The 22,173-nt window shown below is 44.1% G+C and overlaps 1 long non-coding RNA gene across 1 annotated transcript in view; it reads right to left on the bottom strand.

Moving 5' to 3' along the window:
- Window positions 1–1,407: 1,407 nt before the first annotated feature.
- LOC134947528 (uncharacterized) overlaps window positions 1,408–22,173 on the bottom strand; it is a 158,206-nt gene continuing 137,440 nt past the window's right edge. Inside the window, exon 4 of the long non-coding RNA XR_010182599.1 lies at window positions 1,408–1,558. This is a non-coding gene — a long non-coding RNA (uncharacterized LOC134947528). The remainder of the gene's footprint in view (window positions 1,559–22,173) is intronic.

Genomic DNA, 22,173 nt, shown 5'->3' with positions numbered 1-22,173 from the left:
TACCGGGAACTGGAAGAGCAGGTAGGAGATTGGGGGGGGGGGGGGGGGGGATACCTTGACAGAGCACCCCCCAGCGCAGAGCACTGATTCCCGGGACTCCGCAGGGTAGGTTAGTGGGCCAGGTGTAACACACAGCCACCATGTCAAACTGCCTTTGTATCTCTTCAAACCATGCTGCAGCTCTCCCTTTGTGACCTCTTCTTTCTGCATTGTGTTTTCTATATATCTCTTTGCTCCCAGCTATCTTTTCTCTTTGTTTCCTATTATTCCTGTTCTCTGACTGCTGTCTGTCACTTTCTGTTCCTCTGTCTCTATTTCTCATACACACCCTCTCTGTACTATATTGTCCCTGGACTGTACTCTCCGGATTCAGCATGATTTGCCGATGGACGCGATGGCGGCTGTCAGTATACAGACAGCGGCATCCCATCCATCAACATACCGACAGCCCCCCATTAAGCCCCCTAACCCTTACCTTTTCCCTACCCTTACCCTCCCCGCTTGGTGCCTAACCCTCCCTTCCCTGCTGCCTAAACCTAACCCTCCCCGGTCAACTAACCCTAACCTTCCTATCCCTAAACCCTAACCCCCCTTTTAATTGCTAAATCTAACCCTCCTCCCTACCCACTGCAGGATGCGAAGGATTGGAATTCCGGGCGTCAGTATTTATACGCCGGGGGCCCAAGTCCTGTCTGGATTTTGACACCGGTGTTCCTGCCACAGGGTGCGTTACGTGCGTAAGCATCACTGTTACAGGGGGCGTTACGTGTGTAAGCATCACTACTGCAGGGGGCGTTACGTGTGTATGCGGCACTACTACAGGGAGTATTATGTGCGCTGTCCCTTTGTAAAGTATGGGAGGGCGCAAATTTATAGTTTGCAGGGGGGCGCCGAACACCCTAGCACCGGCCCTGCTTCAGCGTAAGGCCTTTGACCTGGAATATCCACATTTTGAACATCAAGACTTTCTCACGGCTATATCTGTCCACTGGGTTTGATTGAGTGATGAGTGTTACTAAGAATAATCAATGTTCTCTCTAAAATGAACATACCATTACTAAATAGTATACACACATCTGTTCTAGTTGCTAAACTGGATTTGGAGAGGTTAAGCCAAAGCAACAACAAAAAATGGCATTGTAAACAAGGTTTATAGCACAAGTAACCTGTGGCTGGCAGACAGTACATGCTGGGACATTTAGGGGTATATTTACTAAAGTGCGGATTTATAGAAGGAGAGATGTTGCCCATAGCAACTAATCACATTCTACTTATAATTAATTTAACACCTAGAAGATAATAGCTAGAATCTGATTGGTTGCAATGGACAACATCTCCTTTTCTATAAACCCACACTTTAGTAAATATACCCCAAGGTACCATAACAAATGGAGAGCTAGAGATTGCTTCAAGTAGAAACGATTTTATTTTACTTTGTCAACATATTTTGTGTTACTGTTCCATTCCAAGATCAACTTTCAGCTGGAAATGTTGCGGCGGGTTTTGGAGATGTTTCATCTTTTACCAGGAAAAGATCTTCCATTGTCACCATAACAACCTTGCAATAAGACAAAAACAAATACAAACATGAAAGTGTAAAATAAAATATGCATAAGTTTATTTATGACATCTTTATAGATTATAACCTGTCCCATACAGATATACATACCTTATTTATATATAAAGAGTGAGTTGTCATACTTTTTAACCTTACAGTATCACTCCTTGGGTGCTTATAGTAAATAGGCAAACCTATTTTGCCATTTGAATTATAAGGATGCACTTTGGGTCTATTTGCACTTGCCACTTTATTCTTTTTTGTGTGATTTGCACAAGTCTCTTTATCCAAAGTGGAAGTACGTGGTACTGATATATCGCTCCTCTTCCATTGTGTGTAATAATGCACCTGACGAGTACGTCCACACAGTAACCAGGGATAGAGGAAGGATTCCCAAGAAAGACCTAAGTATGGGCTCTTATTCTTTGTATGTCTGGTATGCATAGCTATATGTACGGATTCATACTGACTAAAGCACAGTTTTACTTTAAAAAAAGCACCGAAGGCGCAGAAGTTTTACTACTTTTGAACATTTAACTTTGGACTTACGGAAATATAAGTCATCAGAAAACTTTTGCTGCCACTCTGTTTGGGGTGCAAAAATATTTAATGTAATTTAATGATACATATTTGTATATATTTATTAGTGATGTGCACCGGACATTTTTCGGGTTTTGTGTTTTGGTTTTGGATTCGGTTCCGCGGGCGTGTTTTGGATTCGGACGCGTTTTGGCAAAACCTCCTTGAAAATTTTTTGTCGGATTCGGGTGTATTTTGGATTCGGGTGTTTTTTTACAAAAAACCCTCAAAAACAGCTTAAATCATAGAATTTGGGGGTCATTTTGATCCCATAGTATTATTAACCTCAATAACCATAATTTCCACTCATTTCCAGTCTATTCTGAACACCTCACAATATTATTTTTAGTCCTAAAATTTGCACCGAGGTCGCTGGATGACTAAGCTAAGCGACCCATGTGGCCGACACAAACACCTGGCTCATCTAGGAGTGGCACTACAGTGTCAGACAGGATGGCACTTCAAAAAAATAGTCCCCAAACAGCACATGATGCAAAGAAAAAAAGAGGCGCAATGAGGTAGCTGTGTGACTAAGCTAAGCGACCCTAGTGGCCGACACAAACACCTGGCCCATCTAGGAGTGGCACTGCAGTGTCAGACAGGATGGCACTTCAAAAAAATAGTCCCCAAACAGCACATGAAGCAAAGAAAAAAAGAGGCGCAATGAGGTAGCTGTGTGACTAAGCTAAGCGACCCAAGTGGCCGACACAAAAACCTGGCCCATCTAGGAGTGGCACTGCAGTGTCAGACAGGATGGCACTTCCAAAAAATAGTCCCCAAACAGCACATGAAGCAAAGAAAAAAAGAGGCGCAATGGGGTAGCTGTGTGACTAAGCTAAGCGACCCAAGTGGACGACACAAACACCTGGCCCATCTAGGAGTGGCACTGCAGTGTCAGACAGGATAACACTTCAAAAAAATAGTCCCCAAACAGCACATGATGCAAAGTAAAAAAGAGGCGCAATGAGGTAGCTGTGTGACTAAGCTAAGCGACCCAAGTGGCCGACACAAACACCTGGCCCATCTAGGAGTGGCACTGCAGTTTTCTAGCGAGAGGATGAGTGCTTCCATCCTCATGTGAAGCTGAACCCCTAGCCATGAACATAGGCCAGGGCCTCAGCCGTTCCTTACCACTCCATGTCGTAAATGGCATATTGGCAAGTTTACGCTTCTCCTCAGACGCTTTTAATTTTGATTTTTGGGTCATTTTACTGAACTTTTGTTTTTTGGATTTTACATGCTCTCTACTATGACATTGGGCATCGGCCTTGGCAGACGACGTTGATGGCATTTCATTGTCTCGGCCATGACTAGTGGCAGCAGCTTCAGCACGAGGTGGAAGTGGATCTTGATCTTTCCCTATTTTACCCTCCACATTTTTGTTCTCCATTTTTTAATGTGTGGAATTATATGCCAGTATCAATAGCAATGGCCTACTACTATATATACTGCGCACAACTGAAATGCACCACAGGTATGGATGGATAGTATACTTGACGACACAGAGGTAGGTAGAGCAGTGGCCTACTGTACCGTACTGCTGTATATTATATACTGGTGGTCAGCAAACTGTGCAAAACTGAAATGCACCACAGGTATGGATGGATAGTATACTTGACGACACAGAGTTAGGTAGAGCAGTGGCCTTCTGTACCGTACTGCTATATATTATATATTGGTGGTCAGCAAACTGTGCAAAACTGAAATGCACCACAGGTATGGATGGATAGTATACTTGACGACACAGAGGTAGGTAGAGCAGTGGCCTACTGTACCATACTGCTATATATTATATACTGGTGGTCAGCAAAATTATGCACTGTACTCCTACTATATACTACAATGCAGCACAGATATGGAGCGTTTTTCAGGCAGAGAACGTATAATACTGGTGGTCACTGATCAGCAAAACTCTGCACTGTACTCCTCCTATATAATACTGCTGGTCCCCAGTCCCCACAATAAAGCAGTGTGAGCACAGATATATGCAGCACACTGAGCACAGATATGGAGCGTTTTTCAGGCAGAGAACGTATAATACTGGTGGTCACTGGTCAGCAAAACTCTGCACTGTACTTCTCCTATATAATACTGCTGGTCCCCAGTCCCCACAATAAAGCAGTGTGAGCACAGATATATGCAGCACACTGAGCACAGATATGGAGCGTTTTTCAGGCAGAGAACGTATAATACTGGTGGTCACTGGTCAGCAAAACTCTGCACTGTACTCCTCCTATATAATACTGCTGGTCCCCAGTCCCCACAATAAAGCAGTGTGAGCACAGATATATGCAGCACACTGAGCACAGATATGGAGCGTTTTTCAGGCAGAGAACGTATAATACTGGTGGTCACTGGTCAGCAAAACTCTGCACTGTACTCCTCCTATATAATACTGCTGGTCCCCAGTCCCCACAATAAAGCAGTGTGAGCACAGATATATGCAGCACACTGAGCACAGATATGGAGCGTTTTTCAGGCAGAGACTGTATAATACTGGTGGTCACTGGTCAGCAAAACTCTGCACTGTACTCCTCCTATATAATACTGCTGGTCCCCAGTCCCCACAATAAAGCAGTGTGAGCACAGATATATGCAGCACACTGAGCACAGATATGGAGCGTTTTTCAGGCAGAGAACGTATAATACTGGTGGTCACTGGTCAGCAAAACTCTGCACTGTACTCCTCCTATATAATACTGCTGGTCCCCAGTCCCCACAATAAAGGAGTGTGAGCACAGATATATGCAGCACACTGAGCACAGATATGGAGCGTTTTTCAGGCAGAGAACGTATAATACTGGTGGTCACTGGTCAGCAAAACTCTGCACTGTACTCCTCCTATATAATACTGCTGGTCCTCAGTCCCCACAATAAAGCAGTGAGCACAGATATTTGCAGCCACCTGAATAAAACTGAGAGGACGCCAGCCACGTCCTCTCACTATCATTTCCAATGCACGAGTGAAAAATGGCGGCGACGCGCGGCTCCTTATATAGAATCCGAATCTCGCGAGAATCCGACAGCGGGATGATGACGTTCGGGCACGCTCGGGTTAACCGAGCAAGGCGGGAAGATTCGAATCTGCCTCGGAACCATGTAAAATGGGTGAACCGAACCCGCTCATCACTAATATTTATACTGTCATCAGAGGAGGATTTTCCACAAGGCAATCTAGGGACCTGCCTAGGGCCCAGCAGGCCCCAAGGGGCCCCATAACAATATCCTGGCTGCCTAAAACGTTCCCAGAGGAGCATTACATGACTATTGTGTGATATCATGACATCACATGGACCTGTCCACACTCTCTAAGTCCCTTTGATGTTTTTTGATAGGATAAAAAAATGTTTGGACACACAAAATGGTTTCATCCACTGTATGTGGGCAGTCAGTTTACTCTATATATGACACAGGTATTAAACCTACTTCCAAAAAATATAGAGCCTGATTCAGATTTGTATGCAATGCTGATGTTCATGCTTTTAAGCATTTATCTGTAGACTGTGCACACGCCAAGGTACTTTACCAATGCCACCTGCAATCAGCAGCAAAAATATAGATTTTTCAGGGAGGAGGGTCCCAACCCAGTATTTTGCCTAGGGCCCCATGAGGTATAAATCCACCTCTGACTGTCATGAGTGTGTTTTTATATTGAATTATCACGGTTAGCACTTTTTTCACTATTTTCACATATATATACTGTGTGTGTGTGTGTGTGTGTGTGTGTGTGTGTGTGTGTGTGTATATATATATATATATATATATATATATAAAAACACACACTGCTCAAAAAAATAAAGGGAACACTTTAACAACACAATGTAACTCCAAGTCAATCACACCTCTGTGAAATCAAACTGTCCACTTAGGAATCAACACTGATTGACAATCAATTTCACATGCTGTTGTGCAAATGGAATAGACAACAGGTGGAAATTATAGGCAATTAGCAAGACACCCCCGATAAAGGAGTTGTTCTGCAGGTGGTGACCACAGACCACTTCTCAGCTCCTATGCTTTCTGGCTGATGTTTTGGTCACTTTTGAAAGCTGGCGGTGCTATCACTCTAGTGGTAGCATGAGACGGAGTCTACAACCCACGCAAGTGGCTCAAGTAGTGCAGCTCATCCAGGATGGCACATCAATGCGAGCTGTAGCAAGAAGGTTTGCTGTGTCTGTCAGCGTAGTGTCCAGAGCATGGAGGCGCTACCAGGAGACAGGCCAGTACATCATGAGACGTGGAGGAGGCCGTAGGAGGGCAACAACCCAGCAGCAGGACCGCTACCTCCGCCTTTGTGCAAGGAGGAACAGGAGGAGCACTGCCAGAGCCCTGCAAAATGACCTCCAGTAAGCCACAACTGTGCATGTGTCTACTCAAACGATCACAAACAGACTCCATGAGGGTGATATGAGGGCCCGACGTCCACAGGTGGGGGTTGTGCTTACAGCCCAACACCGTGCAGGACGTTTGGCATTTGCCAGAGAACACCAAGATTGGCAAATTCGCCACTTGCGCCCTGTGCTCTTCACAGATGAAAGCAGGTTCTCACTGAGCACGTGTGACAGACATGACAGAGTCTGGAGACGCCAAGGAGAACGTTCTGCTGCCTGCAACATCCTCCAGCATGACCGGTTTGGCAGTGGGTCAGTAATGGTGTGGGGTGGCATTTCTTTGGGGGGCCGCACAGTCCTCCATGTGCTCGCCAGAGGTAGCCTGACTGCCATTAAGTACCGAGATGAGATCCTCAGACCCCTTGTGAGACCATATGCTGGTGCGGTTGGCACTGGGTTCCTCCTAATGCAAGACAATGCTAGACCTCATGTGGCTGGAGTGTGTCAGCAGTTCCTGCAAGACGAAGGCATTGATGCTATGGACTGGCCCGCCCGTTCCCCAGACCTGAATCCAATTGAGCACATCTGGGACATCATGTCTCGCTCCATCCACCAATGCCACGTTGCACCACAGACTGTCCAGGAGTTGGCGGATGCTTTAGTCCAGGTCTGGGAGGAGATCCCTCAGAGACCATCCGCCACCTCATCAGGAGCATGCCCAGGCGTTGTAGGAAGGTCACACAGGCATGTGGAGGCCACACACACTACTCAGCCTCATTTTGACTTGTTTTAAGGACATTACATCAAAGTTGGATCAGCCTGTAGTGTGTTTTTCCACTTTAATTTTGAGTGTGACTCCAAATCCAGACCTCCATGGGTTAATAAATTTGATTTCCATTGATAATTTTTGTGCGATTTTGTTGTCAGCACATTCAACTATGTAAAGAACAAAGTATTTAATAAGAATATTTCATTCATTCAGATCTAGGATGTGTTATTTTAGTGTTCCCTTTATTTTTTTGAGCAGTGTATATATATATATATATATGGCGTGGTGAGAGTATGGCGCCACAAGTATAGGTGTATAGACCGGTTATAAAATTAAAAGTGTATACATAAAATGTATTAACCAGAGGTGTAGTCACTCCTTTACGAATAAAAGGTGTCAGCTGACCCCAATAGATAGGCAGTGATAAGCTGCCTGTTAGTTAAAAATGTGCAAGGGAGGGTAGGGGTAATAGCGACTCACAGTGTCTACACATTAAAGGATATATATGTGAAGAAACGATAAAATACGTATTTTTCTTTTTAAAAAACAGGGGGGTATTTATTATTAAAAAACATATAATAACAATAAGAAAAATGTGTATTTTTAGGGGTGGTATAAAAAGTCAAGAAAAAATAAAAAATAAAAAAGGATTGAAGTTAAAACATGAGTTTAAACCAATTAAAACATAGAAAACATAACTGGAACTATAAAAGTATATAAAAATATTTTTAGATAAGAGAAGGTGCTTATCTTAGAAAAGGGAGGTCACTTGAGGTATACGTATTTTATCGTTTCTTCACATATATATCCTTTAATGTGTAGACACTGTGAGTTGCTATTACCCCTACCCTCCCTTGCACATATATATATATATATATATATATATATATATAAATAAAATGTACCCTTCTCACGCGTTCACAAGAGCAGCACCTCACAGTAGATCCCCTGTTAGCGGGAACGGAAACAATGTAGACAAAAAAAATAACCCAGAAGGCGCTAAAATATCACAACCAATTGTCCGTATAAAAGTTTGAAGATTGATAAATCTGGGTTTTTTCACCGTGTTTCTATTGGACTCAAGTGAGAATTCCAACCCAGAATAAGTTTCCTGATCTCTTTAGGATCCAATGCTCTGTTGTACTTAACCAGGTATTTCCCCTAGAAAATAACCTCTCACCAGAAAAGTGTAGACACCCAAAATATAAAACCTTTGATTAGTAAAATTATGATGCTTATTGGTAACATCCAACATAAAATATAAAGTATACTTTCAACATTACATACAAGGTGTATTCAAGAAAATAACCAGGTTACATAAAGTAGGTGTAAACATAAGTGCCACCAACCACCCCAGGATGTGAGCTCAGTGGTGGGGACTTGCCAATGTATACCCGGTGTCCTAATCACTTTATTAGATTAAAACCCTACGCGTTTCGTCCTTTTGGTAGGACTTCCTCAGGGGTATAAATAAATCTTTAAAGAAAAATAAAAAGGGTGTCATAAGAGATACAAATAAACATATGGTGGAGGACTTCACCATATGTTTATTTGTATCTCTTATGACACCCTTTTTATTTTCAAACCACGAGGGGCTAATGCATCTAAACGCTCCACTCTTTTGAAATACACCAAATGGTGAAACAGCCTTTTGGTTTCTCTTGCCAACCTTCCTGATGTGTGTGAAGACTGCATTTTGTGTGCGGTGGACGTGTGCAATTTATATACGTGCATACCACACGATATGAGAATGGTGGCAACTAAAATTTTGCTAACCAATAATGTGTATTATAAGGGTCCAGAGTTACATTTTTGGATATGGAATACTCAACCTGTAGATATATATATATAAAAGGAAAAATGACAAGTCTTGCGCTATGGGAGCTAAGATAGAGCGTATGGAAGTAGATAAAGACAACCTTTCTGTCAAACTTGACAGGTGGTAACACCCCTTTCTCCTAGGCTCCACCCCCTTTAATATTAAATGATAGTGTTTTATATTGCTTTAATATAAAATTTTATATTAAATTTTATATAAATTTATAGTGTTCGATATTAAACCGTATTAAAAATTGTCACGTAACACCAGTCACAGAGTGTCACGCAACACCAGTCGCAGAATGTCATGCAACGCAGCGCGTCAAATCAGGCGGATGAAAGATGCATATTACACAGTGTTAAAACCAGGTAGTTTTAGCGGCATTGATAAATATTATGGGGCGGTTAAAAATAAATTTAAAAGATCCGACGTAAGAAAGTGGTTACAAGAACAAGACGCATACACGCTGCACAAGCCAGCAAGAAAAAACTATAAAAGGAACATGATTTGTGTATCTGGTATAAATCAACAGTGGCAATGCGATTTGGTCTCGCTGATAGATTTGTCAAAATACAACGATGGCGTTAAATACATATTAACAATCATCGATATATTCAGTAAGAGGGTGTGGGGTGAAAGTCTGACCGCTAAGAATGCAGCAACGGTCGCTAATGCTTTTGAAAAAATATTCCAGCGCGGTGATGTGCCGATGAAGCTACAAACCAATAATGGTAAAGAGTTTCTAAACAGAAACCTAAAAAAGGTGTTAGAAAAATACGGTATAAATCATTTCACGACCAATAACGATGTGAAAACGGCTGTTATAGAGCGCTTCAATAGGACTTTAAAAACACGCATGTGGCGCTATTTCACGGCAAAGAATACCTACAGATATATAGATGTTTTACAAGACTTCATACGCAGCTATAATAACACATACCATAGAACGATTAAGTGCGCTCCAAACGATGTGAATGACTCTAACGCATTGAGTGTCTTCAAAACGACCTACGGTGATTAATTTAGAAGTAAGAAAGCCCCAGTTTGTTTAGGAATCGGTGACCACGTCCGTATTTCTAAATATAAGGACATATTTCAGAAAGGTTACGAACAGAGCTTTTCTGAGGAGATTTTTGTTGTACATAGTGTGAACACTAAAGGGATTAAACCGCTTTATAAGTTGGCAGATCTGTATGGTGAAGTTATAACAGGTAGTTTTTACCCCGAAGAGCTTCAAAGCATACCAAAAAACTATAACAGAGTTTACAAAGTGGAAAAGATTTTAAAAAATAAGACGGTCAGAGGCCGTAAATACGCGTTAGTCAAGTGGCGCGGGTACCCCGCAAAATTTAACAGTTGGGTCGCAGCATCGGTGATAAAAGACATATAAAGATCATCAGTATCTAAACAAGACGTGCGATGGATGACAAGTCGTTCTACATAACCTTACCCAGCAACGCATCGGCTGTTACCTTCCCGCAAAATAAGTTTTCTAACTATACGACAAAGTTGGCTAAACCGATAGACTTAAATGGCGAATGGGAAGTGGCACTTACTGAGATACAATACCCGCATACGTGGAATACATTGGATTTACAAGATTGTAGACTGCAATTATCATGGGATGGAACGGCGGAACAGCCGGTGGCGAGAGTCGCGAGTTTGTGCATTAAACCCGGTTTTTATGAAACAATCGAGGCGTTACTGAACGTAATCAACGCTGAAATTGTACAACTGAAACTGGACGTTGGATTAAGACTAACGTATGATCCATTTGCACGCGTTGTAACATGTGACAGTAAACTGTTGTATCAAATCCATGCCGGTTCTAAGCTGACATGGATACTGGGTTTACAGCCTAAAACTAATATTTCTAAACCATGCGCCGACATCAAAGGCGGCCAATATACGATGTACGTGTACACAGACATTATCGAACACCAGCGGGTCGGGGATAGTTATGTACCGCTACTTCGCACTGTTGAAATGAAGGGTTATAACAATGAGGTTGTCACAATACGATACGAGAAACCCGATTACGTACCATTGTGCAAAACACATTTTGACACGATAGCCATAGAGATAAAGAACGACCAAAACGAGAACATGGCATTTAAGTTTGGGAAAGCGATCGTGAAGCTACACTTCAGACGCCGCAAAACTGAATTTTATTAACTAAGCAGAATGGTCGCTGTTAAAAATTATGGCGACCCGGGCCTCTATGCGCAATATTATAAATCTCAAGCCGGTAATGGATTACCAGGTTTTCACGGCAGCGCATACATGTACGGCTGCGGTTTAGGCGGTATTTTTCGAAGTCTTTTCAGAAAAGCTGTTCCTCTTTTCCGGAGAGGTTTAGAGTTGGCTAAACCGCATATGAAGACAGCGGTTCGTAATATAGCGAAAGATGTTATCGGGCAAGCCACAACGGCCGTTGTGAATAAGATACACGAGGCGAACCAAGCAAAGCAAGATGGTTCAGGACTAATATATACAAGAAAAGGCGTGTCTAAAAGAAAACGGAAGCGTATGATAACGCTTCCGCCTTGGGACATACCCTTTTTAAATAAAAAACAGAGACGACGCAACTCAAAGAAGAAGAGAAAGCCGAAGAGTGCCGTTGGTGATATTTTTTAAACATGTCTTTCATACACCACGAATCCGTTGAATGTGCAAAAACAGAGCTGGATCTTTTTGACGTGCCCCCGACACAAACTAGCATAGAGAAAAGTCTATACGTCGAAGTTCAACCTTTAGCGGCGTTATCCGACACAGCTCCGCTTAAATTTTATATAGCAGCCAGCGGTGAACACTACTACGATCTGAACAACACGCTGTTGTACGTGACATGCAAGATCGTACGAACCGATAACACGCCGATAATCACAAAGAAATACATCTTTTATGATTTTGAGTGTATGCAGGAGACAGTTTTAACGCCATCGTTGTATTTTGACAAATCTATCAGCGAGACCAAATCGCATTGCCACTGTTGATTTATACCCGATACACAAATCATGTTCCTTTTTATAGTTTTTTCTTGCTGGCTTGTGCAGCGTGTATGCGTCTTGTTCTTGTAACCACTTTCTTACGTCGGATCTTTTAAATTTATTTTTAACCGCCCCATAATATTTATCAATGCCGCTAAAACTACCTGGTTTTAACACTGTGTAATATGCATCTTTCATCCGCCTGATTTGACGCGCTGCGTTGCGTGACATTCTGCGACTGGTGTTGCGTGACACTCTGTGACTGGTGTTACGTGACAATTTTTAATACGGTTTAATATCGAACACTATAAATTTATATAAAATTTAATATAAAATTTTATATTAAAGCGATATAAAACACTATCATTTAATATTAAAGGGGGTGGAGCCTAGGAGAAAGGGGTGTTACCACCTGTCAAGTTTGACAGAAAGGTTGTCTTTATCTACTTATGGAGATCTGAGGGCGCTAAACTGATGATACCAGTAATGTGTACAGTAATACTACCATATGTGTTATAAATTCAAAGGCATTTTAACATAAAACAACTATTTTTAAACTCTTTATTTGTACCAGGAGAGACAAAAAGGTATACAAAACAGATTCAAATGTACAATAAAAGGTGAAAACCAGTCTCTGTGGAGTTTAAAAAAATAAATAAATTTCAGGTAACATACAAACAAAGATGTCCCTCAAGAGGGGACCATATACAAGGGAGAAAGAGACAAAGAGGGGCAGAGAGAAAGGAAAAGGGGGGAGCGGGGAGAAAGGAGAAAATGTCAGATACAAAAGAAAAGAACAGGGCCGATCTAGGCCATGAGGAGGAAAGTACATCAAATGTAACAATATATAGTGCATATACATAACAATATAAATAAAGGCAGATGGGCCAGTCATTGGTCAATGACAAGAAAAGACTAAAGAGGGCAGAACGGCGTCCGGAGGGAGGGTCCAGGTACAGCATGGCTAGGAATTCAGAAAACATGAACAAAGGAATATTTCGAACATCACTGTGGGGGAGACATCATAAGCAACTAGGGGCCCCAGACGAGTTCAAATTTATGGGGACAGTCATGCAGATAATAAGTGATCTTCTTCATATTAGCAACGAACCAAATATAATTATTCAGAGCAGGGATAGTAGGAGCAGCGGAGGTCTTCCAATTTTTTCAGCAATTAAGTATTTAGCAGCCACAAGTATATGGGAAAACAAATTATTCAAAAGAGGGTCAAGAGCTGGAAACGACCGAGCCAATAAAAATACCCATGGGTCCAGTACGAGCACCAAACCAGATAGGATTTCAGTATATCGAGTACCCTATTCCAGAAACAAACTATATGTGGACAGGTCCACCAAATATGGAAAAGAGTTCCCCTCTGACCGCATCCTCGCCAACAAACAGGGGTAACAGAAGGGAACATCCTAGACAATTTGTCCGTGGTGTAATACCACCGATAATATAGTTTATAGGATGTCTCCTTGAGCCGGGTAGAGATAGAACTTTTAGCAATGCCCTCCCGTACCTCCTCCCAACAGGAATCGTCTGGTGGGGGGGGGGGGGGGCCAGGTCCCTCTCCCACTCCCGCTCATGGCGAGTCTGTGATCCCTAGGAAACTCCAACCAACATAGGATAGATCAGCGAGATTATCCCTCTACACATAGGTTTTTTGGTACATAGGGATTTAAAAGAGGTAAGGTCCTGCAGTACGTCAGCTTGAGGCAGGGAGAGAAGGAAATGGGGGATCTGAAAGTATTCAAAGAAGGGAGGGGATAGAGAGGAAAACTTACATTTAATATCGTCTATCGACATCCAGTGGTCTTGGAGAGAAAGATCATGTACCACATGAACCCCAGCGCTAAACCAGGATGTGAAGCGATAAGGTGAAACCCCAGCGGGAAAGGCAGGGTTGTCCCAGAGGGGGGTGAGGGGGGAGTAGGAGGAAGACAAATTATATTTCGTGAGAGATTTATGCCAGGTAGAAAGATGGAATTTAAGAGAAGGAGAAGAGTTCGTTAGAGTGAGCTGATATGGTTTGCCCAGACCCCACAGCGAAGCCAATGAACGAAGCCCCAGTGAAAGGGCTGCTAGATCTACCCAGGCAATAGAGCCTCGGGGCACAAAGGAAGCCACCATTTGACTCAAATGGCTAGCCAGGTAATAACGTTTAACGTCGGGGAATCCCCGCCCCCCCTCAGAACAAGGGAGCCGGAGCACAGTAAAAGCTATCCGTGGGGGTTTATCGTTCCAAACAAACTTCACAAATGAGGTCTGGGCATACCTAAGAACCCTCTCCGGAACCCTCACAGGTAAAGTTTGAAAGAGGTAGAGAAGTTGTGGCATAACTGTCATTTTGAGGGCAATAATCCTACCCAGCCAGGATATGATATGGGACCTCCATTTAGCCAGGTCAGATTTAATCTTAGTGAGCAGTCGCGGGAAGTTTTTCGAGTACAGAGAGCTATAATGGGAAGTAATATAAACACCTAGATACTTAATCTTATTGGCCTGCCAACGAAGGTCATAGGAGGACTGTGGGGAGCGTTTGAGATCTCCAGGGACATGTAATAACATAGCTTCAGATTTAATAAAATTGATTTTAAAGCCCGACAGGGAGCCATATTCCTCTATAATCTGATACAAGGCGGGGAGAGAAGACTGCGGCTGAGTAAGAGACAACAGTACATCATCTGCAAAGAGCGAAATCTTAAACTCCTGCGAGCCCACCTTCACTCCCCGAATTCTGTCAGAGTTTCTTATCATAGCGGCCAGGGGTTCTATGACCATGGCAAATACCAGGGGGGAGAGAGGACACCCCTGTCTCGTGCCATTGGAAGGGAGGGGATAATATTCCATCAGTGAGAACCTTAACTATAGGGGAGGAGTAGAGGGCAGAGACTACTGTTAAAACTTCAGCCGATATCCCAAACGCCTGCAGAGTCTGAAATAACAAAGGCCATGAAATGCGGCGGAGATTGTCTGCAGTTCAACAATTGTATAAGATCAATTGCTCTCCTAGTGTTGTCCCTGGCCTGACATCCAGGGATGAATCCCACCTGGTCATAGTGTATCAGATCCAGGAGCACATCGTTGAGACAAGTAGCTAAAATTTTGGCATAGAGTTTAATGTCCAAATTCAATAGGGATATCGGCAGTTAATTAGCGCAATTTCGAGGGTCCCTGCCCTCTTTATGGATAACTATCACCCTGGCCTCCAGCATAGTGCTTGGGAATGGGGCGCCATGCAGTACAGCATTAAACAATACTCGAAGATGGGGGACCAAAATGGAGGCAAATTTCTTATAATATGAAGCCAAGAAGCCATCAGGGCCTGGAGCTTTAGAGGATTTGAAGTTCTTCAGAACGGCAGCAATTTCCTCGTTGGTTATATCCTTATTCAACTCCAAAGAGGCGAATTCAGACAGCCGAGGGAGGTTGGCCCTATGCAAGAATTCTGATATTAAAACATCCGGGGGCCCAGGACCCGAGTTAGCTGAGTTTAAATTATAGAGTTTAGTATAATAATCCTGGAACACCCCATTTATGGTATCCGGGGCATGCGTAACCTCGCCAGACTCGGTATGTACTGCCAGAATATTATTCTGTGATCGCTGTGCTCTAAGGCAGTGTGAGGATATTGGGTTCAAAATCACTCAGTCATGGTGGTAGATGAAAATCCAACAGTGGTTTATTGAACAGAATGGGTTATAAACAGCTCAGCACACTTCTGTGATCCAATTCTACACAACAATCCCTCCTGGAGCTCCTGACAGAACATTACTCCTTAGTCAGTCTCCTGCCACTGTCTGACCTTCTGTTCCAGATCTCTCTCACGTCCCCTGTTTGCTATTATCAAACCTTTGTCTTTTCTACAATAAGGCGACACCCCCAGAACAGTTTCACATGCCCAGGCATGTCCCCTAGGCCACAATAGATGTTAACTAAAGTAACCTTACTTAATCTGATTGTGTGGCCTGGAATCCATTGTGTGGAGAAGAATGAGGGGGGTGTATGGCCTGACATCTGAGACTGGCTGTATCTACACAACAGCAAACACACAGGTTATCTGATCAGTCATTTTGGGAAAACATTATTTTACAAACTATAACACAATAACCATTACATTCATATATATACATTGAAAACATAACTGTACCCTTGTAACAATAACATCATACAATATAATACAATATTGCCTAACATATAACTAATAACATATTGGCAATTGATGAAGTCCATGTGTAGGACCAGGGCTAGGAAAGTAACCACGTGTCTTTTACCACTGAGCGACACGACGCGCCAGCTGTGTCATCACATGTCGTCACATTACCTTCCCCTACTTTCTCGCCCTGTGTCCTAAGTAGCTGAAGCTTGCTGAGCGCAGTGATGCTCTCCTACATCAGACAGTCTGTGCCCCGTCATAATAATGACTGGCAAGTTTCTCTTGTGGGTCTGGTGGTTTTTGTGAATAGCATTTTACAGTTTGTACGGAGCCCACCAACGTCCCAGGTCCAAAGTCTGTGGTAATTGTCATGAGGCTTGTGTGGGAATTTCTTTCCCCGGTCTGGTGGGTGCGTGGCCCACAGTACATAAATCAATACAGTCTTACCAGGGTCCGGTGGAAACGTGATCAGCAGTCCATAGTTCTTGTATTTCCCCCCGGTGTCCCATCCAAATACATTAATCAAAGTCCCCTTTGTAGACAGCCGCTGGGTTGGGGTAACAGCATGTGCAACAGTATAATTCAGTAAGTCCAATAACTGCACCTGGGGGCTTAATAATTCCCCTGCACCCAACTGGGTAACCTCACATTTCAAATAGTCACAATTTTCCTCCATAAACAAAATCTGATCTCTGGGGCCCTCACTCTCCCTCCCCAACCATGTATTCCCTGGGAACCCCACTTCCATCACCTCTGGTGCATCAGGACAGTGGCTTCCCTCCCCCAAACATGAACCACGGGTATGGTAATTGTCAGGGCACAATGGGGATTCCTTCATGCCAGAAGTTTCTTCTGTGCTATCCTGGGTAAATGCTTCCTCCAGCCTGGCTAGCTGGGTAACTTGTGGGATCCTACTCTGAGTCTTGTATGCTTTGGCCTGGAGTACAATCTGCTCAGCTTCCTTGTGTGTATCCACCAACTCGACCATCGTTGTACTGGAACATGGATGTAGGTTCACCGGGACAGTGGCATTACCTTCTCCATTCACTGCTACATGTACTGGCTGACCACCATTGTCCTGGTTAGAGTCAGTCATTTCACCTTGCACACAATGCCAGTCCAAAACACATTCAGGTGCCCTAGAGTAGAGCAACATGTTCCCTTCCAGTTCCTGAGCTGATGCTATTTTCACCAGGTCTGATACCTGGATTTTCTCTGAGTCACAGGGGAGATTCTGGCATTCAGACTGCAGCTCCTTACCATCAAGTTCACTGAATGAGAACAGACCTCCATAATCTTCTGGGAGAGATACAATTGCTGGAGATACACTGGGCCCTTCCTGAACATCCTTTTCTGATAAAATAACTGGGGCAGCCATGAACATAGCTTCACAATAGGCCTCCCTCAGCCGAATATGCTGATCAGCCTGAAGTGAGACCCTGTCTGCACTAGCCATGCTTATAGTTGGGACATTGCCACCTACTGCTGCCCTCGCAGAGATCTCCTCTTCCACCTCTGCCAATAGGAAGGCATAGTGCATCTTCTCCTGGGGTGTTTGGATGACAGACCCCACTTCCTTCTCATTTTCAGTAGCCTCCCCCAAACACAACACTGTAAATGGCTCAATAGCCAGGACTGGTTGGTGCTCACCTGAAGGATTCCCTTGGAGGCTCTGTTGCTGAAGTGGTGGTCGGGTGATAGTGGCAACTTCTTCCTCAATGTCTCGCTGGCACTCTGGGATGGTTTCTATATCCTCCAAGCCTGCAAATGGCCAGTTGTAACACAGCTCAGGCCGGTCACTGAGTGTTTCACTGTGACATTCCCCCAGGGACAAGAGAACGGGTTGCAGACAGTGCTTCCTTGCATCCACCTGGTCAAGGTCGTTCTTTTCCAGTGTAACATACTGGGCAGACAGTTCTTGACACTCTCTCACTAAGTCCTCATCCTCCATCTCAGCAAAAGGGAAGTTGTAGTGCAGTTCCTCCTGGGGTGCCTGGATTGCGCTCACTGCTGTCTTCACTTCGTGTGCTTCCTTCCGTATAGACCACTGGGCAATTTCTTCCCTTGGGTATGGGAGAAGCTGTTGCAGGTGGTGCCTTTCCGCATCCACCCTGTAACACTGGCCTCGCCATGCTGGGGTATCCAGGGGCCCCCGATCCAATGCCACTTCCTCTGGCTCTGTCCGGGAAGGCAATTTACTCTGCACTTGCCCTTCCGTCTCTGTATATTGTATCCTTTGTGTCATTTGGGCCACTGTGGCGATCACTTCCTCCCTGAATTCCTCAAACTCTGGCTCCCCCAGCAGATTCCATGTGGCTGCTTCACTTCTGCAGTGCATGAACGCATTCCCCAGATGACACAACTTGTCCTGTATGCTGGATACTCTCCACCTGCTGATTTCCCACTGAGCTTCATTCCAGTACTCCCAAATGTACTGCATTTTGGAAACTATAAATAAAAGATCCGGCTTCTCAGCCTGCCGATATGCTGACAAACTTCCAACCACAAGCTCCACTGCCCTGGTTCCATTACTGGTCTCCTCCGCTGAGGCCTCGACCATATCCTCCTCTTCCTCCTTATCACAAGGGTGCTCAACGTCCCATTGAGCCAGTTTTCCAATTAGGGATTCCTTGGTATCCACTGTATTAAACTCAATCCGTCTTGCTCGACAGAGGTCCTGTAGTTGATCCTTCTTGCTGTAACGGTAGCATAGCGGGGCGGAATCCATTGCCTGCTGTGGTTTATACCTTTCTGCTGGTGTCTTGAGTGATCCCACTGCTGCCGCCAAATGTGAGGATATTGGGTTCAAAATCACTCAGTCATGGTGGTAGATGAAAATCCAACAGTGGTTTATTGAACAGAATGGGTTATAAACAGCTCAGCACACTTCTGTGATCCAATTCTACACAACAATCCCTCCTGGAGCTCCTGACAGAACATTACTCCTTAGTCAGTCTCCTGCCACTGTCTGACCTTCTGTTCCAGATCTCTCTCACGTCCCCTGTTTGCTATTATCAAACCTTTGTCTTTTCTACAATAAGGCGACACCCCCAGAACAGTTTCACATGCCCAGGCATGTCCCCTAGGCCACAATAGATGTTAACTAAAGTAACCTTACTTAATCTGATTGTGTGGCCTGGAATCCATTGTGTGGGGAAGAATGAGGGGGGTGTATGGCCTGACATCTGAGACTGGCTGTATCTACACAACAGCAAACACACAGGTTATCTGATCAGTCATTTTGGGAAAACATTATTTTACAAACTATAACACAATAACCATTACATTCATATATATACATTGAAAACATAACTGTACCCTTGTAACAATAACATCATACAATATAATACAATATTGCCTAACATATAACTAATAACATATTGGCAATTGATGAAGTCCATGTGTAGGACCAGGGCTAGGAAAGTAACCACGTGTCTTTTACCACTGAGCGACACGACGCGCCAGCTGTGTCATCACATGTCGTCACAGGCAGGATGCCAAGATTCTATCGGCTTTGTCTCCTTTCTTATAGAAGGACTGATTAAGCCTCTGGAGAGTCTTTGCTGTGCGCTCTGATAGGGAGAGCGAGATCGTAGACCTCGCCCCCAGCAAAGCCTCTAAATTGGCAGGGGTAGGGGAAAGTTTATGTTGTCTCTCAAGAGTCTGGAGTTTAGTAGAAAGTGAGAGGAAACTAGCTTCCTGAGTCTTTTTGAACCTAGATGCCTGGCTAATCAAATGGCCGCATAAAACAGCCTTATTTGCTTCCCATAAAGTAATAGGTGAAGTCTCCGGAAGATCGTTAAGTAGGAAATAGTCAGTGAGGCAACTTTTAATCTGGTAAGTAACTTCTGGACTATGCAATAGGGAATCGTTCAACCGCCAAGAGGCAGGAGGGGGATGGGGGGGCAATAGAATGGAGATCGACAGTGATCGGGCAATGGTCGGACCATATCATAGGATGTATACGAGTAGATTTAAGTTTAGTGGACAGGTCCCAGCTGAGTAGGATCATGTCTATCCTGGAATAGGACTTATGGACAGGGGAATAAAATGTATAGTCCCTAATTAATGGATCAGTTAACCTGTATGAGTCAAATAGTAATTGGAGTTTCAAAAGTTCTAGCAGTATGAGAGATGTGGTGGACGGGCGTTTAGGGATAGAAGGGAGAGGAGAAGGAGGGGAGGATCTATCCAACGAGGCGTCAAGAACCTCATTGAAGTCGCCTGCCACTATGACTTCACCTCTACAGAGTCTAGTCAAATGTGAATTCAAGCTTCTAAAGAAGGCGGCCTGATTTTGGTTCGGAGCATAAACATTAACAAGAGTACATAGGATATTATTTAGTTTCCCAATAAGAATGAGCCATCTACCCGATTTATCTACATGACTGTCCAAGAACTCGAACGTGAGGTGGGCGGCTAACAAGATGAAGACCCCTCTTTATTTATGCGTAGCGTCACATGCATAAAATGTAAGGGGGTAGGATTTAGAATTTAAATCAGGATGAAGGGATTTCTTAAAGTGGGTTTCCTGTAAGAAAACGATATCACCCTTGGCCTGTTTAAGGGAGAGAAAGAGCTTGGTGTGTTTGGTAGGTCTGTTCAAACCTTTAACATTATGTGAGTATATCCTAAGAGCCATGACAGACGAGTTTTCTGAACGCCTTACCTCCTCCCTCCGGACACCGCTTCTCTGCAACAAACCAAATCAAAGATATTATAAACAGACATGGCAATCGGCAGACATCTGTACACATCTGAACAAGAAAAGAGAGACAGAGGGACAAGAGAAACAAAATTCAGGAAAAGTAGGGTAGAAGGGAAGGTTGGGGACCAGAAGAAACCACGTCTGGTCTAACGTGCCGGTCAGGAAACAACAGAGAAGTGTCACTATGTGACAACAACCGGACTCGGGTATAAGACCCCACTATGGGGACGCAGCCCGGCCAGGCCAGGTGCATCAAGGACAGCGGACACTAACCATCATGTGTCCTGAGTCTAGGGACCAGTGATAAAGGGAGAAAAGATGGGACACAACTTCCTAGATCCTACTACCATAGAGGGTAACCAGTAACAAACAAGTAACTACCCAGGGCTGAAACAGATATTACCTCGGACGGGGGACAGTACTAACAGACAACAAAACAAAGATTGTCAGTTCCAGTACAAAGAGGTACGTTGCCCATGAGGGGAGCCCCAGCTCTTAACCCTCCCAGTACGCACGAATACAGTGGGAAAAGCTGAAAATCTACAGATATATGCCAGGTACGGGGGAACAGGGCCGGTAGTTGTAATGGAAAAAGAAAAAATTTACATCACCACAACACATGCAGGTGCAGCAACAACAGAATACAAGATTAAACTTTAAATAAACACATAAGGCACCAGGTGGGAGGGCCAGCAGAGGCAGATTTCCGGGCAGAGGGTACTCTCGTCCAGTCTCGGTTCAAGGAGCGTCTGGGAGTGGCAATCGACTCTATGGGAGAGACCTCAGGCGCCCGCTGTGGAGACTCAGATAAGGCCGGTGGAGGGGAGAGGCCCAAGGTATGCAAGAGTCCTTTAGCTTCAGCCAGATCCCTAGCCGAGTGGAGGCGGTTATGATGCCACACCAGAATGCGAAAGGGGAAGCCCCATCTATAACGAATGCCATTGTCCCGAAGAACCGAAGTAATGGGTCTGAACTCCTTTCTTTTAAGCAGGGTGGCAGGTGCAATATCTTGGAATATTTGGAGAGAGTGCCCCAAGAATTCCAGTTTGGAGAGCTTCCTAGCCTCTCTAAGAATGTCCTCTTTAGCCGTATAGTAATGGCATCGCAGAATAACATCCCTGGGCTGAGCCGAATCCTGGGAATGAGGGCGGAGAGCCCTATGAGCCCTATCCAACAAGAGTTGGTCTTCCGGAATTGAAGGCGAAAGGTGCCCAAACAGTTTCTTAAGGTAATCATGCAGGGACGTCATATCAACGTCCT

Source organism: Pseudophryne corroboree, chromosome 8 (genome assembly GCF_028390025.1).
Source record: "Pseudophryne corroboree isolate aPseCor3 chromosome 8, aPseCor3.hap2, whole genome shotgun sequence".
In the NCBI taxonomy this organism is placed as follows: Eukaryota; Metazoa; Chordata; class Amphibia; order Anura; family Myobatrachidae; genus Pseudophryne; species Pseudophryne corroboree.
Note: the sequence above shows the minus strand (reverse complement) of the source record. Positions and strands in the feature narration are given on the sequence as shown.